The sequence below is a fragment of the Pteropus medius genome, unplaced genomic scaffold, assembly GCF_902729225.1.
Source record: "Pteropus medius unplaced genomic scaffold, Ma_sr-lr_union100, whole genome shotgun sequence".
Classification (NCBI taxonomy): domain Eukaryota; kingdom Metazoa; phylum Chordata; class Mammalia; order Chiroptera; family Pteropodidae; genus Pteropus; species Pteropus medius.
In genome coordinates this window covers 6,389,301-6,412,107 of record NW_024346062.1, presented here as the reverse complement: position 1 = coordinate 6,412,107, position 22,807 = coordinate 6,389,301, and the positions used below count along the sequence as shown (strand labels likewise).

General features: G+C 30.6%; 1 pseudogene; it reads right to left on the bottom strand.

Moving 5' to 3' along the window:
- LOC120612588 (phenylalanine--tRNA ligase alpha subunit-like) overlaps positions 1 to 22,198 on the bottom strand; it is a 36,333-nt pseudogene extending 14,135 nt beyond the window's left edge.
- Positions 22,199 to 22,807: the final 609 nt, after the last annotated feature.

Here is a 22,807-nt window from a genome sequence, read left to right as displayed (position 1 = left end):
CTTCCTTCCTTCCTTCCTTTTCTTCTTTTGATCTCTCAGTATATTTTAAGTTTTTAATGAAAGGAATCGAATATGATTATTGGTTGTTCTTATGAATTTCCCATTAAATAATCATAAAATTGATAGGTCATTACTAAGTTCTAGTTAAGGAAAATGTGACATTTATTTTCATCTGAAAATACTGACATTTTTGACTTATTTATGTAATATGTATGCTCTCCTAGGCTAGACCTTAATATTTTTAGAAGTTGTGAGAACTATGCTTTAATAATTGAAAACATTTTATACCTACTAATACAGAGATTTAATTTGAAATTTAAGATCAAAATTATTTAGGGAAATACAGAACAAACAAAATATTTGGATTGACCCCTCACACATAACAAACACCATTTTGTGAATTGAACCTGTTGGTGTACATGTGGTTTACTGTAGTTCTGAAGAGCTGAACTACATGCTGCACTAACAGGAGAGATACCTCTAGGATAAAATTTCCACGTTAGCACATTATATTTCCCTGAGAGTAATGTTTCAATTCAAGTATAGATTTCGAATTTCACATTTATATTATTTTTCATTTTTTAGGAGATATATAAACCTGTGCTTTTCTAAGTAGAAGCTTGTAAGGTTATGAGACTATATTATCACAGGTGTAAGCATCTATGGACTATTAAAGCTGCAAATTCTTTGGTATCCCACCCATCAAGAAGAGGGAACTATCTTCTCCATCCATGCATTTGGTTTGGCTGACCTGTATCTGCTTTAGCCAAAGAATGTGCTGAAAATGACACTATGCCTATTCAGGCCCTAAAGAGAACTGGTACCTTCTACCTTGCTCACTTGCAGCCTTAAGTCACCATGTTAGTCTTACTACCTTGCTGGAGAGATGACGTAGAGAGGCTCTGGCCTCTGTGATTAATATAATAAGAGCTCTAATGGAAAAAGTGGACCCTATGAAAGAACAAATGGATAATATTAAGTAGAAAAATGGAAATTTTAATGAAGGATCAAAAGATGCTAGCAATCGTTAATACTTAGCCGAAATTAAGAATGCTTTTGACTGGCTCATGAATAGACTGGAGGTAGCCAAGAAAAATATCAGTGAGCTTGAAGCTTACAAAGCAAATGCAAAGAGCAAAAAGAATGAATATCCAAGAACTTTGGGACAATTCCAAAAAGTGTAACATGCGTAATGAGAATACCAGAGGGGGAAAGATAAATGAAGAGAAGAAATACTGAAGCAATAATGCCTGAGAATTTTCCAAAATAAACAATAATCACTAATCCACAGGCAAAAACAGGATAAATACCCAAAATCTTATAATTAGGAAAATTATACTTAAACTGAAGAAAAGCAAAGACAAACAGGAAATCTTGAAAGAAGAGAAAAAACAATAACAAAAACTTACGAAGGTTCAAGGAAAATAATCCTAATTTTCATTATATCTTCTCTTTACTAATAGCTAATTCATTAAAAAGATTACATCTCAACATCTTAATTTTGAAATATTTCATTTCTTTGAAGAATTTTTCCTGAACTTAAATTTTTCCTGAATGATTTATGACTTTACATAGCGGTAAAACAAACTGTGTAGATGAAGTAGCTTGAGATTTTTTTTATAATTTTAAGAGTGAGTTAAGAACTAGATTTCTCAATCTCCAAAGAATGAAACACACTATAAAGTGTTGGAATTATCTCTGACACCTTCTAAGTCACTGATGTAATATTCCATCTTTTAAGATTTGAGATATAATCTGTTAAATCCAAGAAGTGTTTTTTTTTAATTAGAGGATTCCTCAAAAAAGATGTCATAATAGTTTCTCTATTTTAGAACTTCCAACCATTCTTAGATATAAATGTTGTAATAATATATTTAAGTCCAAATAATACAATTAGTGTGTGACATTAATGTTCAACTAGACTATTAACAATTTTAAAATTCTATATATTCTATTTATAATTTCTATATTTCAGAACTACAAGTCTCAGTCCACAAATGTAGGTGTATACGAATATCGTTTATTCTTATGCTTAAAGACTCTAAACCTTACCCTAAGCCCTACACCTTATTTGCAAGGTATGCTTAAGTTATTGGTTCTTACATGCCCTCACAAAATGTAAAGGATATTCCTCTTGTCATAGATTATTTGTTCACACTCCTTACCTTTGAGACTCCTATGATGAATGATTAAATTACTCTCATGCTCAGCATCTCTGCTGCTAAAACACCACTCTTGGAGTTCACAAGATTTTGGTGAGGAAATCTGGCTTCTGACATATATCACTCTGCCCCACCAGCTCTTAGACTAGATGAGTCCTGCTGAATAGAAAGCAGTATTTGGATCCTTTATGCTTTAAACAATAGAACGCTCAATTCCCTTAGCCTCGGGAAATCCCTCCTAGATATCTTGCTGATCATTGAAGTCAAGGCCTTCTAATTTTTCTGTCTCTGGGTATCTAGTAAAATCTCCTGAAGAGGCGAAGAAGAAAGGATAAGTGTTAATTCAGCAACTTCTGCTTTGGGGCTTGAATCAGAAATTGTTCCCAAGGATAGAAAGAAAGCAAAGCAACATAAAACAAAATAAAACAGCCAAAGAAAGCAGGAAGATGTTTCTGGCTGTCTACTTGACATTAGAGAGACATTTAATATATTAGTAAATTTTCTTAACCTAGTATTTATTCTTCTAATGATGTAGTTGTGTGATAATACCTTTTTTTGATCTTTACTCTCTTAACATACAATATTTGTGGCAACACTAATAGATCTGAAGCAAATTCACACTGACAGAAAATATAGTAATTATATTAATTATATTATATTAATTATATTTATACGCACATATATACACGCACCAAATACACACACATATGTATAGTGAAACTTCTCCAATATCTGAATTTGAAATCATATTTGGTTCTGAAAAGAAAAATGTTTCTTACTATTTTGGAAATTGTAAAATCTTTTCATTTTTACAAATATCTTTGCCTCTTTTTTCCTCTGCAAAGTTGTATGACATTTAGAGCATCATAACTGCAAATTACAATGATTTTGAATTTCAGAATGTCATTTTCTTGAAATGTACAGAGGCACTTGATATCTGGATCTCTGTTGTGAGCTCCTTTATAATTGTCGTATGTGTCTCTTTTTATTTGGAATATGTTCACATTATGAAGTCTGATATTAAAGAGACAGCATAGAGTGAGAAAAGCGCAAGGTTTGAAATCAACTAAAATTGAGTTTGAGTTCTGGCTATAGCTTTTTTTAGTTGAATTTTTAATTAGGCAAATTACTTAAACTCTCAAGATCAGTGTTCTTATCATCAGTCTACCTTTAAAAGAGATGACATATTCAAATTATTAGAACAGTTCCTGGCATATAATAGGTTCCATGTCTTGCGTATATGTTATTTCAGGAGAAATTAATCTAATAGAAAAAGAAAAACTTGTAAAAGGTGCCTTATTTTTCTTTTATGTCTAATGCCTGGTTTCCATCATTCTTATGAGTATGTATTTTGAGTAAATGATGAATACAAAAGTCATTTTGATGTAGGATGGGATGAATGCCCCCCGAGGGGGGACTCAAGTCCTGCACTAAGAGAGAGAGAGTTAAGCTCCATTAATGCACTCAGGAAAGAATTTAAGTGCATGCCAGAGTTAGAGACAAAAGGAAAGTTTATTAGAGGAGTAACGCTCCATAGACAGAGCATGGTCTCCTCTCAGAGACATAGAATGAGAGAGACAAACCCTAAGTGTTCAACAAATTCAGTTTATATGTCATTCTTAGTTTTTAAGAATTACAGTTTAAAGACTTTGTTTACCTGTTTTCCTTTGATAGTATAGGTACCAATATGAAATGTGTGCTAGCAAGCTCAGCTTTTGTTCTGTAGGTTGCCCAAAGGGAATGAATGGTTAAATTTATTTTGCGTAGGTAACAACATAAAGACTCTGTTTTACTGTCTTTTTTTCAGTATGGGTAAGTGGTTTGTTAGTAATCCCAGAGGAATCTTCCTTTGTTCTGTAGGCTTCCCATGGTCTGGCAGCAGGACATTTCAGGCTCTGAATACAGTTTATCAATTTATGTAGTTCTCTTGCCCCTTCCCTACATTAGTTTGATTTTTTAGTATTTATTCATGGAGTCAATTGGCAATAGTAAAAATCTATCAGTCCTAATTATTCTCTGTTCAAGTCTGTATGTGAATCTCTCATACAGTCTTTTATTCTTATCTTTTACATCTTTATTACCTATCAATTTTATGTGCTAATTATTGTCATTCAGACATATCAGAGATAGGTTATTCTAAAGAAGTTTTAAGACATTCAAGATATGACATAATTTGTTTTTTCATTTCCTGAATCAGAAATTTCAATTGGCTTTCTAGTTATTCTAACTAGATGTTGAAACCAGTTAACAACTGTTCCTCAAACAAATACAAATAGTTGGAAAATAACCTTGATCTAACAAGACAGATTAGCAGATTTAAGAACCTCCACAAATGTTCAACCATTGGAATTGTCTTCAAAAGACAATGTGGTTCTTGTTATCAGAAAGTTTACTAAAAAACTTACCCACTGTTTATGGACGTGAAGTCTGAGCCAGACTACCCAGGTCCACGTCCCGGCTCCATTTACTGCTCTTTGTGGGCTAATTACTTAACATCTCTGTACATACTAGTTTTAAAGTAATTATAGTACAGAATCTGGCATAGAGTAAATATTCAGCATGTATTTTCTGTTATTATTCTGGATAAATATATTCTCTTGCATATCATATCATTTATTAAGCAGACTAATTTTAACTAATTGTATATTTTCCCTGACAAATAAAGATAAATCATCCTGTTTTGTTAATTTGGGAATTAAATCTAACATTTATTTATTTATATTGATTGGCAAATATAATTTTGCCTTTTAAAATCATTCTCTATATCTTCGTATTTATGTTAAGGACATCCGTTTCAGCTCTTGATGGAATAGTAATTATTTTTTTAACAGAAATTTATAATTGCCAAGAGAGAATATATAAATTTTAAATTCAGATTTTTTCTGATTAAAAATTGAACTTTAAGTTTTTTAATGTATATTATAATTATATTTGCCTTCAGAATAAAGTACAGAGAGCTTAAAAATCCTGAAAAAAAAATACTGGATACAATTTTTACAGCAGATACGTATTACATTTCACTGTGAATGAGACTTTTCATCACATATTTTATTCCTAATTTTAAGTTACTAATAGTATAATTCCAACTTTGCAGTGTTTGAATATTTCTAGACATGACAAGCAATGTTCATAATGTGTAGCTCTACTCCTGAAAAATAATCCTCAGATCAATTGCAGAATAAAGTGAGAATCAGAGACATAAACAGTGTGGTACATCATTCCAACCATACAAACTAGTAACATATGTCACACTGGCCACATGCTTCAATAGCCTTTTATTGTATTGTTAAATATAAAACACATCTTTCCTTGCTTTTCAATTTGTTTTTCTCTTTGCTTTTCTTTAGAGTTTCTTTATTCCCTATTCTTGTATCCTAATTCTCCTCTCTTTGGTCTTGGCCAATGCTTTCTTTTCATACCGACCTAATTGTACTAAACAGTGGGAAAAAACGCTTTTCAAACATGGGGACTCCTAAAGGACTTTTTATATTATATAAATGGCTACATTGTCTATCACATAAGTTGTCAAGGGTGTCACTTTGAATATTCCTTCAAGGAATAAAGAGCCTCAAAGTGAAACTATGCATTTTGTCTGACAAGATGCCCCATCAGCTTAAATATAATAAAGTATTTAGAATTTGCAGTTAATACTACCGGGGAAAGATATACTAGAAAACTAAATCTGTAAGTTATTTTTACTAGGTATAAAATAATGAAAACATAACTTGGTACAGAAAAATTATATAGTCTCAATGAAATCATTGAAATTAATAAATAAACATTAAGATGTTATTTATTATTTACTATATATAATTTAAAATTATATGGTGCAGTTGGATTGCTTTTAACAAGTTATATTTGCATACTAAATGAAGCATAGATTTCTTTATAATTAAATATAAGTACTAATTTATGTTTTAATTACTACAAGTCATCTCATTTAGCATGCAAATACAGTGTCCCCTGATAAATAACTATTAGCTTCTGTAGATATGTTATTCTTTAATTTGCTTGCAATAAAAAAAAAAACAAAAAAAAAACTTTTTTTCTCCATTTCAAATAAGACTGATGAGATTGAGTCATAACTTTGGAAACTACTTTTGTGTAGCAGGTACATGTAAATATTTATCATTATCTTAGAAATATTTTGCTATATTTAAAGATATTCATGAATTTAATTGTTGAAATAGAGAATAGCTCCTATTTAAGTCAAAGATTCTATCTCCTGAGGTATCGACAAATATGCCAAAGGTCATCAGTTTTATATCTGATTATAAATAAGTTCATATTGCCATAAATCTAATTTATTGCTCTACCAGGAGTGTCAGCTTTATTATAGACTATTTGTTCTAATGGGAATGGATTTTTTGTTTCTTCTCTATCAGAAAAAATTGTGTTAACTTTAAAAGAATTAGTAGAAGATGATTGGAAAACAAACCCCAGTTAACTCCAATTATATAATTTTACTTTATATTTTTATTATTGTAGGCTATTTTATATAAAAGTAATAATAACATTAATTTATAATTGTTTATATATAAAATGTATTTAAATGCATTTTTATAATAATTGAAAGGAAAAAAGAAGTACTAGCATCACTTGAGAGTTTAACATTTGTTTCTTTCTCATGGAGATTAGACTGTATTAGTTCTGGGTCTGTGGTCCTGAAAGCAGAGAGAAAAGAAATAAAAAGATGTTTGCTTAATTGTAATACTCTTTGTCTTCTAAGATTGTATTTTTACATTCAAAAAATGCAGGTGATTGTAAATCAGATTTTAATTTTTGCTATTAACAGAATATTGAGTTAATTATAAGTAGACTTAGAAAGGACACAGAACATCTTTTCTACTTCAGTTACCTAAATATTTAAAAAATGTGTGTGTTGGTCTTAAATAAGCATCTTTAATTGCCACTTAAATTTACAAAACAAATCCCTAATTTGTATGTAATTTATGTAGTATAAATTATTCTATTCACTTTATAAACATCACGTATGCTAGTATATGTATGTATTATTGCATGTATGCATGAGATTGGAATTTTAACACCTACCATGTTATAGATTATGAATGTATAGCATGCCTACTCACTATATTTGTAAATGTATTTTAATTTTTTATAGAACACATTTGACCTTTCAAATCTTCTTTACTAAATTTCTTTATTTTCTTCTATATTCTATATGAACACTCAATAAGAACTTATATCCTTCTTGAAATATATTCTTTGTTTGAAACATAGTATCATTTTTGTAGTTTATATACATTGCCAACGCTGCATATCTTGAAAATTTACATATTTATACTCTTCCAATGACTTTGCTAAGATTCCACACTTATGTTTTAAACTTAGATATTTTATACTTACTTTATAGAATAAATATAGAATGAGAACGGAACTAAATAGAGTGTAATAGTTGAAGCTAACTGGCTCTAAAACCTTTTCTCAATGTGCTAGCTTAAGTTTCTGCTCATTGAAGAATATTATAAAGTTATATTTTCTTCATGAATATTTTAAATCATTCTCAGTGCACATGTCTATTTAAATTCTACAAAATGTAATATATCTTGCATATTTGTTGTTTTCTAAGCAATTTGCATAAAAGTTTCAAACATTGGAAATTGATTTATAACTATTTCCTTAGCAAGAATTTGTACTCTACTTAATAAACCTTAAAATAAGTATCTAAAATTTATTAAATAATTGGTAATATCACTTGGTATTGAAAGAAAAAAATTGATTATAGTTCAGAGCCACATTTAGTTTTGATGTTGTCAAGAGAGAAAGTAGATTTGTGACTATATGAAAAGAGGTAGTGTTTACATAGGTTCCCTCTTCTATGTTATATTCAATTCAATTTCGTTCCATTCCCTATTACAACGTTCATTAAAACTTAGCAAAGGTAGTGTGCTACATATTGTTGGTAAAACTATTAATCAAATAGAGTAATACTATTAATTGTTTTTTCTGTAAAATCAGAGAAATGAACACCTGAATAAGTAGTAATTCATGATAAATTATTTAATACATATGTACAACATGTAGAAAGTGCTATGGAAACAAAATAAGCAAAGCATTAATTTTTTAGTGATAGGACTGAAGATTTTAAAGAAATTTATGAATTGGAAGATATGTTTATTTTGGATATCAAAGAATAAAGATGATTTTTATTGAAGTGAAAACAGTGATGTTGATGATAGTGACAGAGCTGGTGGATGGAATTCCACAAGAAGAAATGATTATGAGGTAAAATGATGTGGTGTAAAATGTTTTCAAGGATGGCAACTGACAAGCTAAAAACTTCAGAAGGAGAATTTCTTGACATTTAAAAGGATATCAGAAAGTGGAAAGGCATGAAAGCAGGGAGATAATCTAAAAGGCTATTTTAAGATTTTCTACCTCTGTAAATTATGCACAGTAAAACTTTTAGAAGGTCATCATACTTCTATACTACTAATATGACTAAGGAACATAGTGTAGAATTATTTTTTTTGCAAAATATTATATCAATCTAAAATTGATCAGATGTAATCTGTATCCTAATGGAAAAATTTGTCAACTAATAGCATTTTTATGAGTGACTTCTTCATTGATTATCCCTGGACAAAAATTATCCATGTAAGTTATGAGTGTTTTAAAGCAGTATAATGTGATGATGTATTTGATCATTGATGAATTTTCTGTTGATAATATTAGAGTTGATTAAGAAAGCTCATCCCCAGATCTTATGGATCTGTAATATGTTTAGGAATCACAGAACAAAAGAGGTGTTTTAGAAAATATCTAAATCCTAGGAATTCAAATTAGTTGATAAATGCTTTTGGTGTGCAAAGACATTTTCTCTTAAGAAACTTGGGTGATGATAATTACTATCTTCTACCTGAAGGAAAGAGTTGAACTAATTTTCACCTAAAAGAACATTAAAATATTTGAGTCTTTTTTTCCAGTATTCACCTTTTTGTGTTGTTTCCTGATAGGTATCTATAAAGCTATAAACATTATCACTTTTAGATACATTGTATACAAAACTATGTATTATGGCAAATATTAAAAAGAATTTCACAAAAAATAATATGAGTTGATCATGAAGTAGAGCCAAAAGGAAAGTTGTATGACCTGTTTTAAGTATAAGAATATGGCTCGAAGTGTCTGATTCACTGTTTTCCATCCACAGAAAAATTATGTGTGACATAATATAAAGCCACATTTATGTTTATGCTATGGAATGTAAAAAATAAAAGTTTTAGCCCATAAGAATAGTTGATGAATGCCAAAAGTAAAGTCAATAACTGATTTAACTCATTTTACTGGAAAGACAATTACTTTAAGAAAAATAGCTTTAAAACACCTGTGACTTCATTTAAGAGAATAACATTAAGTACAGTTCCTGGAACTATGCTCTCTTTATAAATTATTCTTGTTTATCCCAATTTACAATCAATATCAATTGATAATGCATGCTGTTTTAGAAGGTAATTTCAGTATATAAGAGAAATGAGCTTTTATCTCTTGGAATTTGTCCTTGGAGTAAGCTTCTCTGTACAGCCTCTTAAAATTCAGCTAAGACCATGCGTGTACATGAAGGAGTTGTGTTTTGTTTTTCTAAGTGGTGTTCACTTTTCTTATGATTTTGTTATAGTCAATGTTCAGATCTTCTTTAAGTAATGTCATATATTAATAATCTATTTCCCAATTTCAATCTAGCAATTTGTTGTAGCTTATAATATTGGAATCAAATCAATAAGAATAGTTTTATGTACTTTCTTGTTGGAAAATTTTATTTCATTTTGATTCATTCTCCTGTGTTAAGATCAGAATCAAAGACCACAATCCTGTGTACATGTTTGTTACTTTTCAAAGACCACAATCCTGTGTACATGTTTATTAACTATATTTCATATTCTGGTCTGCTATTATGTTCATTTTACTGTATGGTTCCTATTCTTTCTTCTCGGTCTTATATTGACAAGTATTAGTTTTTCTTTCTTTTACCTTTACTTCTCTTTCCCAAGTGTTTTTGCACATGTATATACTTACTACGTCCTCTTTAATCTGTTTTAAGATGCTACACATTCCAAAATGATTAGTGCCTCACAGATCTTCCTAGAGTCACGTGAGGCTAGATGAGACACGCTATAAAATATACATCATCATAAATAGAAACAGCAAAAAAAAAAGTCTCAAAAGATGTTATTCTTAGAAAGATAAAGTAAAACACACACACACACACACACACACACACGTAGACAGATATTTTGGCCCCTAGAATTTGCAGATAGAAAGAATTGGTGTTAGAAGGGAGTTGGTATCAAGAAAACCAGCCATCTGTCTTAACAGAAGTAGTAAAACAACTAAGTTGTACACTGCAGAGTCAGCGGTTCCCAACAGTGACTACTAGAGGGTGATTCTGAAGAATGCATGGTAGGGGTGGTCATAGCCTCAGAAGAAATGATTATGCCTTTGTCTGCTGGAGTTCTAGCACTGTCACCAGGGAGACCTTCATTGTTATAGGGATTTGGACCCCCTTTGGCTTGAGAGACAAGTGAGGATGAGGGCCAGCAAAAGCATGGGCCTTCTTAGTTGCCCTCCAAAGCTTGCTGTGAGCTAGTTAGGTATTTTAACTCTTTTTTTCCTTTGAACATATTTTAGACTTATTTTGAATTCCTGTCCAGATGACCTTATTCATTCATTTTTTTTTCTTGTTCTTTTACTTTATCATTTCTTTCTGCATGGTGATTGCATTCCTTGATATTTCATTATCTTTTGTGTGGGTTGATATTCTCTTGGAAGCATCATCTGTCTTGGTTAATTTTTACTTGGGTTGGCAGATGAAAACCCATATCCCAATTTATCTGTCGATGAGTTGATGCCTATGTATATGTACTTATTAAACGTGCATAATGCTCATAATATAAAACATGTACTGGCAATAATCTTTACCCTTGATCTTTTAGCCAAAAGACTGAGAAGCAATTTAACTGGCACTAATTTTTAAATGCTCATGGTGATAACTATCTGAAAATACTTTCTAGATAAGCTAGAGGTCTAGGCTGCCTTTTGAAAAAATGGGTAGTACTTCTTTTAATTGTCTGAATGTGAACCCCTCTAATTTATATGTTAAAACCTAACCTCTGAGGTAATATTAGGAGGTAGAGCCTTTAGGAAGTGATTAGGTCATGAGGGCAGAGCCCTCAGGAATAGAATTAATGCCCTTATAAAAGAGGCCTCTGAGTGCTCCCTTAAACCTCTTCTGCCCTGTGTTAATGTAAGATGTCTATGACATGGAAGAGGATTAGATGCTGACACCCTGATATCGGGTTTCTAGCCTCCTAAACTGTGAGAAATCAATTTCTGTTGTTTATAAACTACCCAGTCTGTGTTATTTTGTTATAGCAGCCTGAACATACTAAGACACTTATGATTATCCTAAAACTATGGGATTTGGAACAAGGATTTCTGAAAAATTTTTTTTTTATATTGCTTGATCTCTCTTCCTATGCAGCCCTCCAACTATCCATTTATTTATTTCTTGCCTAATTTATTACTGCCTAACTTATTATTTTTTGCCAACTTGCTCTAGCCATAAATTCCAGTACAATGTTGAATAGTGATAGCAAGAACAGATGCCCTGATCTTAGGAGGAAAGCTATTAGCCTTTAGCCATTAAATATAATGTTAATTTTGAACATTTCATAGATGTTATTTATCAGGATGAGCATTTTATTCTTAGTTTGTTGAATATTTCTCTTATGAAAGAATATTGGATTATGTCATATGTTTTTTTCTGTTTATATGGTGATGACCATGTGATTTTTTAGTTTATTTTAGTAATACACTCAATTTCAATAATCATAGTCTGGATATTTCTAAAGATCCCTCAAATTACATTTCTAAGATGTAGAAATATGGACTGTAGCATCTGCACTCTTTGCCTTACTGCTGCCTTCTTTCTTTCATTTCCACAAGATTTCAGAGCAAAATAGATAGGTTGCTCTTACATTTTCTCTTTCTGACTAGTGTTTTAGTTAATTTATTTGTCAATTTGACTGGGCCACAGGGTGTACAGTTATTTGGTCAAATATTATTATAGATATTTCTATGAGAATATTTTTGAATAACATTAACATTTTAATTGGTAAAGTAAAGCAGGTTGCTATTTATAATGTGAGTGGCCTTATCCAATCTTTTTGTAGGCCAACATACAAAATTATATTTTAAAATGAGATTCTCATTCCTAGTTGCACCCTTTCTGGTGTAACCTTGGATAATTATTTGGTATATTTCCTCTAATATGTGGATATAAATGTATCCAAATATATATATATGTATATATAGATTTGATCACACACACACAAACACATAAAATCACAATTTTTTGAGTATTTCTTAGGTATATTCATAGGTATTTAAATTCTCTAGCAAGTTTCTAAAAGCCTTTTTTGTGATTATTTAACCTTTGGTGAAATGTAAATGATAAAACAACTGTTTAAAAAAATTATAAATTTTCTGAGGAGGTTTTCATTGATTTTTTCCATTGGAGAAAAAATATAGAATTAAATTTAATATGTGACTATATTATATATTTGGCCTCAAAATAAACCATGAATCACAGGTAATTGAAGTATAATAAACATAATATTTTATATGAATAATACTATTTGATTTCTCTCACCTAGAGACATAGTTTATTGAGACAGAAACACTTAGATACTATTACCTTCCCTGAGATTTAGAAAGCCAAAGAGACAGAAAGAGAAAAGGGGAGGAAAGGAGGAAGAAAAGTAGACAGGGGAAGGTGGAAGGGAGGGAGAGAGGGAGGAAAAAAAAAGGAAAGATGGATGGAAGAAAAGTAGAAAGCAAGGGAGGTAGGTAAGTAGGGTGACAAGGAAGGAGAGTAGGTGGAAGGGAGGGAGGGAGAGAGGAAATAAATATTGAAATGATGCTCTTTGGATATTTTCCCCTAAGACTCAATAGTAGCTTGCTATTATCTTTTGATATAAAAATAAATCCCTTCAAACACATATGTGAAACAGACATTCTATATCATTTTTACTGCATTTTACACAGATTGCTTTTACTTCTACATGCTACTGTCTTTTTAGCCCCCACATAGTATATATCTCACTTCCTTCAAATGCAATTTAAAATATATACTCTACAGAAGACTCATTAGCTTTCAGTCTTAATTTTTTCTATACCCAGTGGCTTTCAGAATGAAAGCAATTTAAATTTTGTAATTCCAAGTTACTTTATTCGTATATTTTAATGATGTAATCCAATATGATGTTTAATATGCATCCTGTTTTTAAACAAAAATTATTCAGTATCTAGAATGAATCATACATCAAGAACATTTTATCAACCTGTATTTTTGTGACATTATTGTATTAGTAAATGAAGAAGGCAGTGATATGAAAAATGAGTCTAGTCAAGTATGTGTTTCCAAACTTCGAGTTGATATTTAGTTTAAAAATTTTAAATTAGGAAACAATATTAATGCACTAAAATGTACATTTTTTATTTTATTGTGGCGAGAACACTTAACATGAGATCTACCTTCTCAATAAATCAACTAATAAGTGTATAATACAGTATTGTTATCTACAGGCACAGTGTTATACAGCATATTTCTAGAACCTATTCATCTTGCATAACTCAAGTTTCTTACTCAATTATTATCAACCCCTCATTTCACTGTCTCCTAAGCCCTGGTAACCCCACAATTCTATGTTTTGCTTCTATGAGTTCAACTATTTTAGATACTTTATATAGATTTGAATTATGCGGTATTTGGCCTTCTGTGACTGGCTTATTTCATATAGCAAAATGTCCTCAAGGCTTATTTATGTTGTTGCATATTGCAGAATTTCCTTTTTTAAACTACATAATATTCATTGTATGTATATACCATATTTTTAAAATCCATTTATCTTTCAGCGGATATCTAGGTTGTTTCCACATCTTAATTATTATGAACAGTGCTAAAATGCACAAATCTTAAGTGTCAGTTCAATGAATTTTTATATTTGCAAACATTTGGGTAATGACCAAACAGATCAAGTATAGTACAGTTTTGCACCTAAAATCTTGTTCTTGCTCCTTCCAGTCAATTTCTTCCCCCACAAATAAAAACCATTATTCTGATTTCTATTACTATAGATTAGTTTTGCCTATATATAATTTGCCTATAAATGGAATAAAAATATGTATTTTCATATTTATTGCTTTTTTTCCTTAAAGTCATTTGATTTGTCCATATTTTTTTCATGTAGTTCTAGGCTGATTTTTTTTTTTTTTTTTTTAATTAAATAAAGCTATGATAAGTATTTTTTGTTCATACATTTTTGCTGCAAATCTGATTTTGAATAGTTTCATAGAAAGACAGTTTATAAGCCAAGGATATAAAAGTATTTAAGTTTCATGGCATATGTTTTCAGAATGATTGTATCAATTTATACCCCACTAACAATGTATTTTATGACAATATATGCATACAGATAGATAGATAAATAATATTTTTTAGCCCTTAAGGTATTTCCCTGGTTTTAGGTTGTACAGCACTCTTAAGATGTAAACTCATTGAAGTTTGTAATTATATCTTCCTTCCTTTTAATTTTTCCTGTATCACCTTCTAAAATATTTAGTACTAAGCACACATCGAATATGTGCTTTTGAATGTCTAAGGCAATAAATAATGGAATACAGTGTGATTTTTAAGGTTGAGTGGCCCTTTAAAAATGAAAGCTAAAATAAGAATGGATATAACTAAGACTAAGAAAGATGATTGAAACACAGTCATTTAAAGGATTGAAATTATGTTTTTATCATTCGTGACTCTAGGTCCCTCTCTTTAGGTAATATTATCTAGTGTGTTCAAATTGTTTTGTTATTATGGGGAAGTGATTAAAAATTCTACTGAGCTGTGAAGCAGTTATCTTGGCGTGAAAAAGCAAAAGATTAGAAAATATTATTGAAGGATTATAAATATCTAATAATCATAAACTGCTTTGTAATTACCTGTATGGAAGTTACAGAATAAAATTACAGCATTAGAATCAACAAAAGACCACATTACACCAACATGTTCTTTTTAAATATAAGCGCTTCCTAAGGACAAATTCAAAGTCATCTTTTTCCCATTATGATGTTTCTGTTTGTAATACATTATTTCCTTTATTTTACTAGCTGATTTTCTTTCTAATTGAACTGGTTGAATTAACTAGCATGCTCTTGGAACCTAAAGAATTATAGGACCATTTGATATATTGATAAATTTGATTTAACCTCTATATGTCAATGTTTAGTTTCATTTGTTCTATATTTACTATTAGTTTACTATTTAGTTTAGGAAACTGATATAATATTGTATGATTTTGATACTTTAATTTTCAAGTGATCAAAAAATAATCAAGTATGTAGTAAGAGACTTCCCATTTATAATAAATCCTATGGACTGGATAGCTCTAATTTATAGACTATGAGAATGAAAAATATATGAGAGTTTAGAATTCTGAGCTGATAATTTTCTATCAACCAGAGTTGTTGAGCTTATGTTGATCTTGGTGAACTTTACCTTGTAGTTCATACTAATGGACTACTGAACTAAATTACATATTTTATAGATAGAAATGTATCTTGTATGTGACATTAAAATCAGTGATAATTTGGTTTTGTAATACCATTTGTTTCCTTGTGCTTTGTTATTTTGTATTGGCTATATTAAATTCATAAATCAGTTTAGAGAGCATTTAATCCAATATTGTGCTTCATATTTATTTACTCTATTTCTTTTTACATGCTAATTCTTCATCAAGTTAATACCTCATTTCATTATTTATTGATGGTCTTCTCTTATTTTTTAATACATGGCATTGCAAAACTATAGCATACACAATATATAACAATGAGGTGTTTTGGGCATTTAAAGAGCTAAGTCTAGATATAAGCCAAATGTAAGATGTAAAAATGGATAAAAAAATATATTCCAAATTACTCCACATTCAAAATTTAGCCTTAGGATAGTACTGAATGTTCAACATTGTGAATTAATTTAAAAGAATGAAATGTCTTACCTTTATACCTACAGCCAAATAGTTGATAAGCTTGAAAGCTACTTAACTTCTTGTGTTTTACAAACATTTTTGCTTTGGGGCTTCTATTCAGGAGTATGAAAAAAAAGGTCTAGATAGATGAGAATGCATTTTTAATGTACTTTTCCATTTGACTATAAGCAGAAGTACATTTTAAAAATTAAATTAAAATAGTCCCAAGAAGCATATTTCATTGCTGTTCCACTCTCAACTTATAAGATCTATATGAGTTTGCATTGTATAGAAATTATTGTTTTACTTTTGCTATACACTGTGAAACAAAATTTGATCAAGTCAACAGACATTAAATTAAGAAGATAAATATATGGAATGATACTTTATCTGTGACCAATGTGATGTTTCTTCCAAATTTGGTAAAACAAATTCTGAACTTAAATACGTTTTATATATTATACAGTATAATTGAATGTTATAAAATTTAATACATTCTTTTCCACCACCTGATAGTGATCACCAGTGATCTTTTTTCATTGTAAAATGACCCAAAATAATTTGGTCAGACAAAGCCATTAGATTTTTCTAGTAGCTAAGATTGACAGAAATGATTAGATACAGGTAAAGATTATGGATTTTCCAGTCTTGCTTTCGGATTTACAAGAAAAATTCTCTGACCAAATTTTGCAACACATACAAACTTTTGTGTGTATGTGGGAAAGTATAGTTAAACAACTCGCTATTTGGTAGGACTTCATGAAGTCCTAGTTCTCCGTTGTTTTGGATTTTTAATTAAAATTTATAGAAAATGCCTAATTATTGGAATTTTTAAAAAAATTACTTGATTCACTAGATCCTTATACTCTGTCATGCAGAGAAAAAAGTCTTATCTATTTCATGCAATTCACATATTTTGAGTACAATTAATTTCACTCATAAGAACCCTCGATGTTGAAAAACAAGCTACATATTTCAGCAATGTTACCTATTTAGAGTTGTCACATATAGCAAACAAAATACAGAATATCCAGTTAAATTTGAAATTCAAATAAACACATTTTTAAAAATATAACTATGTCTTATACTTACACTAAAAATGTATTCTGTTTTAGCCGAAATTAGAATTTAACTGTTTGTGCTGTGTTTTATCTGGCAACTGTATACCTATTTCTAACATTCATTATGGTATTCAGCAAAGTTTATATCATGGATCATTTATTCATGCAATAAAAATTAAATATCTATTATTGATAAGGTTCTGTTCTAGGCATTGGAAATATAGTCATCAAGAAAACAAAAAAAAAATGCTTTACTTATAGAAATTATGTCCTATTGGGAAAGACTAACAATTAAAATTGTTAAATGCAAATATTAAATAATAAATTAAAGATGATAAGAGCTATGAAGAACAAAAAGCAATAAAAGAGAATTGGAAGTTATGTTGAAGTTGTTAAAATGAGGCAACTTGTTACGAGAGAATCTTAATGGGGAAAATGACAGGAGACAATGTATAAAAGATATCTAGACTTTGAGTGATGGTTATGAGTTCAAGTGATAAATATGGCAGAGAAGTGGAGGATGAGGTAGAAGGAAAATTGAAAAATGATATATATATATATATATAAAATATAATGAATATGCACAAGAAATATTTTCTTGGCTAACTTATTTTATAATTGTTTTTGAATTTTAAGTATATAGCTTGATTTGTTTTTATAGAGACTCATGTAAAACAGTAGGTGAATATATAAAACATTTCTGTTACCACAGACAATACTCTGTGCCTATTTCCAATCACCCCACCAATTATATTTTGACTTTGCTGTAGACCTTTCACCGTAGGTAAATTCTGCATATTCTTAAACTTTATAAGGATATCTACATATCCATACGTAAACAGTGTGTTCTCTTTTATGTCTGGCTTTTTTTGAACAACACAGTGTTCTTAAGATTCACACATTTTGCTCAGTGCATCTGTAATTTGCTGTTCTCTATTGCTAAGTGATATTCCATTTTATATGTTCTACTGTTAATGGACATTTGCATTAGGCTATATTCAAGTATGGGAAATTATGAATACAGATGAAATGAACATTCTTGTGAAGTATTTTGTTTGTTTTATAAACCCATGCATTTATTTCTCTTGCATATATACCAATTAATAAAGTTGCTAGGTCAAAGTATATGTGTAAGTTTAAACTTAATTAGAGCACACTACAGTTTTATAAATTTATTGTGTACGATTTTATAAGCTGAAAAGCAATGTGAAACATTCCATTTGCACTGTATCCTTGTCAACATTTGATTTTATAATTCTTTTTCATCATAGTCATTCTATATAAGAAGTTTATCGTTACTAATGATTTTGTTAAAGTATTTCTTTTGTGAAATGCGTGTTCAGATCTTATGAACACTTTTTGTAGTCTTATTTCCTTGTTGTATGCCATGATTTTTTAATATTTTACTGATATGATTGAGTTTAGGTCTACTCTTATGTAATTTGTTTTCTGTATCATATTTTCTTCCTTTCTCGATTATTGTTTGCTTATCCTTTCATTCTTTTTAGTTAATCAAATAACTTCGCTTTTGGCTTTTTAGATTTATTTTTTCTTCTAAATTATAAATTCCACAAAACATTGGTATTTGTTGTTTTCAACAGTCAGTAAACTTTACAACATATTTTCAAATGTTTTTTAAATTGGTTCACACTTTTACCCTCTTTAATATTCTTTTTTTCTCTATTGAAGTGTAAATTCGTACTTCAACCTGTTATTATCTTCCTTTAACCTGAAGAACTTCTTTTATCATTTTTTTTTGTGTTACCAGTCTGCAATTTTTAAACAAAAATGCCTGTGTCATTATTCCATCTTTAAAGAGTTTTCTTTTACTCTGGCTGGAGAATAGAGGTTATTATTTTTTTCTTGTTCTCTTTTTTTTTTTCAGACTTTGAAGATATCCTTCCATCATCTTTTGGTTTTTATTGTTTCTAACAAAAAGTTGGTCATCATTTTTATTATTGTATCTTTAATTATGATGTGTTATTTTTGTTTCTAGATGTTCTTAAGATATTCTGATTATCTTTGGTTTTCAACAGTTTTTACTGCGATGTTCTTGCTTGGGTTTTGCTGACTTGGATCTGTGAGTAAATATCATTCATTAATTTCAGAAAATACTCAGACATTATGGTTTTAAATGCTTTTTTCCTCCATTCTCTCTCTTTTTTTTTGGAAATCCAATTCTATGTATGCTAGTTATCTTTTCATATGTCTTTGAGTCTCCATTCTTTTTTAAAAAACTGCTCTTTATTTTTCTGAGTCTTTTTTTTTATATGTTTTTGAATATCCATTCTTTTTAAAAATTTATGTTCTTTAATTTAGTTAATTTATATTAATTTGCATATAAGTCACTGATCTTTTCTTTTTTGCCTTATCTACTAATATGCCAAAATTATTTTAATATGAAATGTTACATTTTTAGTTCTAGAATTTCTGTTTTATTCATTATTTTGCTTTTATTTCTATAGTAAAATTCTCTACATATTTTTCACACACACTATATATATTTTAATTTCCACCATTCCCTAGGTAATTCGTGTGTCATATTTTATTATTAAGTTTGTTTGTTGTTGTTTTTTCTTTGTGGGTCACATTTCCTGCATATATGTTTGGCATAAAACATGGATACTTTTGGCAAAATATATACATTTGGCATAAAATAACAGTAGCAAGTAAAACTTTTTCTATTGAAGGAGTTTACTCTTTTCTTCCTGATGGATAGAGTTAGGATTTCTTCTCTTTAATAAAATCTAGAATTTAACTGGGACAGAGCTGAGATGCAACTTTAGTTTTAGTTCTATGCTGAGTTCTTATGTCTCAGGGTGGAATGAGGACACTTCCACTAGCAGGCCTTGAGATCTAATCACCTTAAAACTATAAGATCCCTTTCCATTTTCCTGCTCTTCACCAATGCAAAATTAGCAAAATTCCACTCAAGAGTTGATGGAATTTGAGAGCTAAACTTTGTCAAAGACACTAACACTAATAGTGTTTCATTTTTCCCTGCTCTTACAAAATCCCTCCTTACTCTTCTTTCTCCCTCTTTCCTGGGGAAGTTTTTTTCTTTGTCCACTTAGTGTCCTCAGAAATCAAAGAACACTCTGCTCTCTGCTCACCTAAGAGAAGCTGAAGCACTCTATCTTAATCTTCCTTGTCTTTAGCTCCTGATGTTCTTTTTTTTTAATTCTGATTGCATAAATTACCTGGTACTTTCTCATCATAATGGTGGTTTCATAACCATCCGCATCCTAACTGGAAGCAGAACTGAACATTTCTTTTTTTCTGAAATGTGTACGTATTATGGATATATGGACAGTATGATAGAAGGATGAAAAAAAGAGTTAACCACATGATGGATGACTTCAAACACTTGGTAAGGTTTCTAGTTTTCTAGGTTTTATTTAATAGGCAACAGAAATAATTCAATTCTATTTAGGTAACTCTAGTAGAAATAGACATTAAGACAATATAAAAAGACCAGATTTTTAAATGAAAAGGTAATGGAGATGAGAATGCTTTTAAAGGCAATGATTGGTAAAAGAAATTTCTGTATTCACTTCTTGTAGATAATTCTAGCCTTGATTAAATCTGTTATGTCCAATATTAATACAGTCAGTGCTCTGTATCCGTGAGTTTAGTATTTATGGATTCAACCAACCACAGATGGAAATATTTTTTAAAAATGTTAACGTTACTGCTGATGTATACTATGTAATTGGGCCTACCATGGTTGCATTTATACTGAACATTACAGACTTTTTTCATGTCATTGTTTCCTAAACAATTCCACAACTATTTATATAACATTTACATTATATTAGGTACTGTGAGTAATCTAGAGGTGATTTAAAATATATGGGAAGATGCACATAGGTTATGTGCAGATACTACATCATTTTATGTAGGGACTTGAGCATCCACAAATTTTAATATTTGTGGCAGGTCCTGGAACCAATCTGCCATGGATACTAAGGGATGACTATATGTTTGTGCTTACTGATTTATATGCCTTGTAGACATTTTATATATAACTACATAGAAGGAGCAAAAATTACTTATGCCATATATATTTTTACTTTTGCAAACCACCTGTTATGCATAAAGGGAATATTTTCTGAACTAATTCCTGATAGTTAACAATTGAAGATAAATTATTTTATGGGCAATTTGTGTTTCTTCTTACTCTTTTGGGGATCAATATTTTTAATAATTTATTTATCAACATATAGAGAAAGTCTAGAAGTAATTGAAAATTAGTAACTTTTTTTCAATTTCCCCAGGGACACCTATTATCTCTTCTTCCATTTCAAAAACCTTCATGTACCTATTTTACATGCCTAGTGACTTTACACAATGGAAAATGTATGGTCTTCAGAAAGAGGTTAATATCAGCATTGACACCATTCTGAATATTTAAATCTGTGTATGGTTTTAGGAATGTTTACATTTTATACCTATCTAAAACACAAATTTAAAGTTATTGCTTTTAAAAAAATCAGACAAGAGATATCAAAAATGGCGTAGATGATAGAAGCTCTGTTTATTCCTCTGGCAACCAAATCAAAGTTATGAAAGATCCAAGGAGTAAACAGCAAGGAAAAATCACCTGGGATCTAGATTAATAAACCATACAACCAGGAAGAGATCTAAGAAATCACCCTGCAACAGCAGAAGGTAGGACAGGGCAAGGACGTGAGGCTGCCCAGTCCTGAGTGACAGAGTGAGACAGAGGCTGCGGCAGTGGCAGCTGGCAGCTGTTGATGCCTCTTAAAGGGGCCGTGTCTGCGAACAGACTTTCGTGGTGACGAACCTGCTTGCTCTGAGCACCAGTGCCCATTAGGCTGTGCAGGAGGCACCATGGACTTACAGGGGAACACTGAGTTGTCAGAATGAGGGCCAGGGCAACACTCTGTACTAAAGTGCCAGCAGTATCCATGGTTCCTCTGTTGAGCCCTCTCCACTCCCATAGCTGAGATGTCATCAAACTGGATAACAGAGGTCACTCCGCCCAGAGGATTCCCAGAAACTTCACCTCCCTCAGCTCGAGGCCTCACTCAAGCCACGTACAGGTGTGTCCTTACTTAGCCAGGTGCCACTTGCTGAGCAGCACCTAGACTCACACTGGTGTGGCCTTTTGAGGCAACTATAAGCACAGCATCTGTGGATTGCTTGCTGAATCTTAACAGGTGGCCCCAAAGGAGCACAAGCTGGGGCTAAATTTGGCCTGCAGCTGAACCCCCTTTCAGGACTGTGCCACTGGACACCTACTACACAAAGCCACAATAATAAGACTGGGAGACTTAGGAGCTCTGCTTAGCACATAGATAAAGACACAGAAAGGCAGCCAAAATGGGAAGATAAAGTGGCAGAAACCATATGAGAGAATAGAACAGATCCAGAAATAATGGTCAAGCAATCTAACAGATGCAGAGTTGAAAACACTGGTTATAAAAATACTCAGTGAACTTATGGGACGTGTAGATGAATTCAGTGAAAACTTCAACAAAGAGATAAAAAACATAAAATGGAAAGGGAAATTATAAAA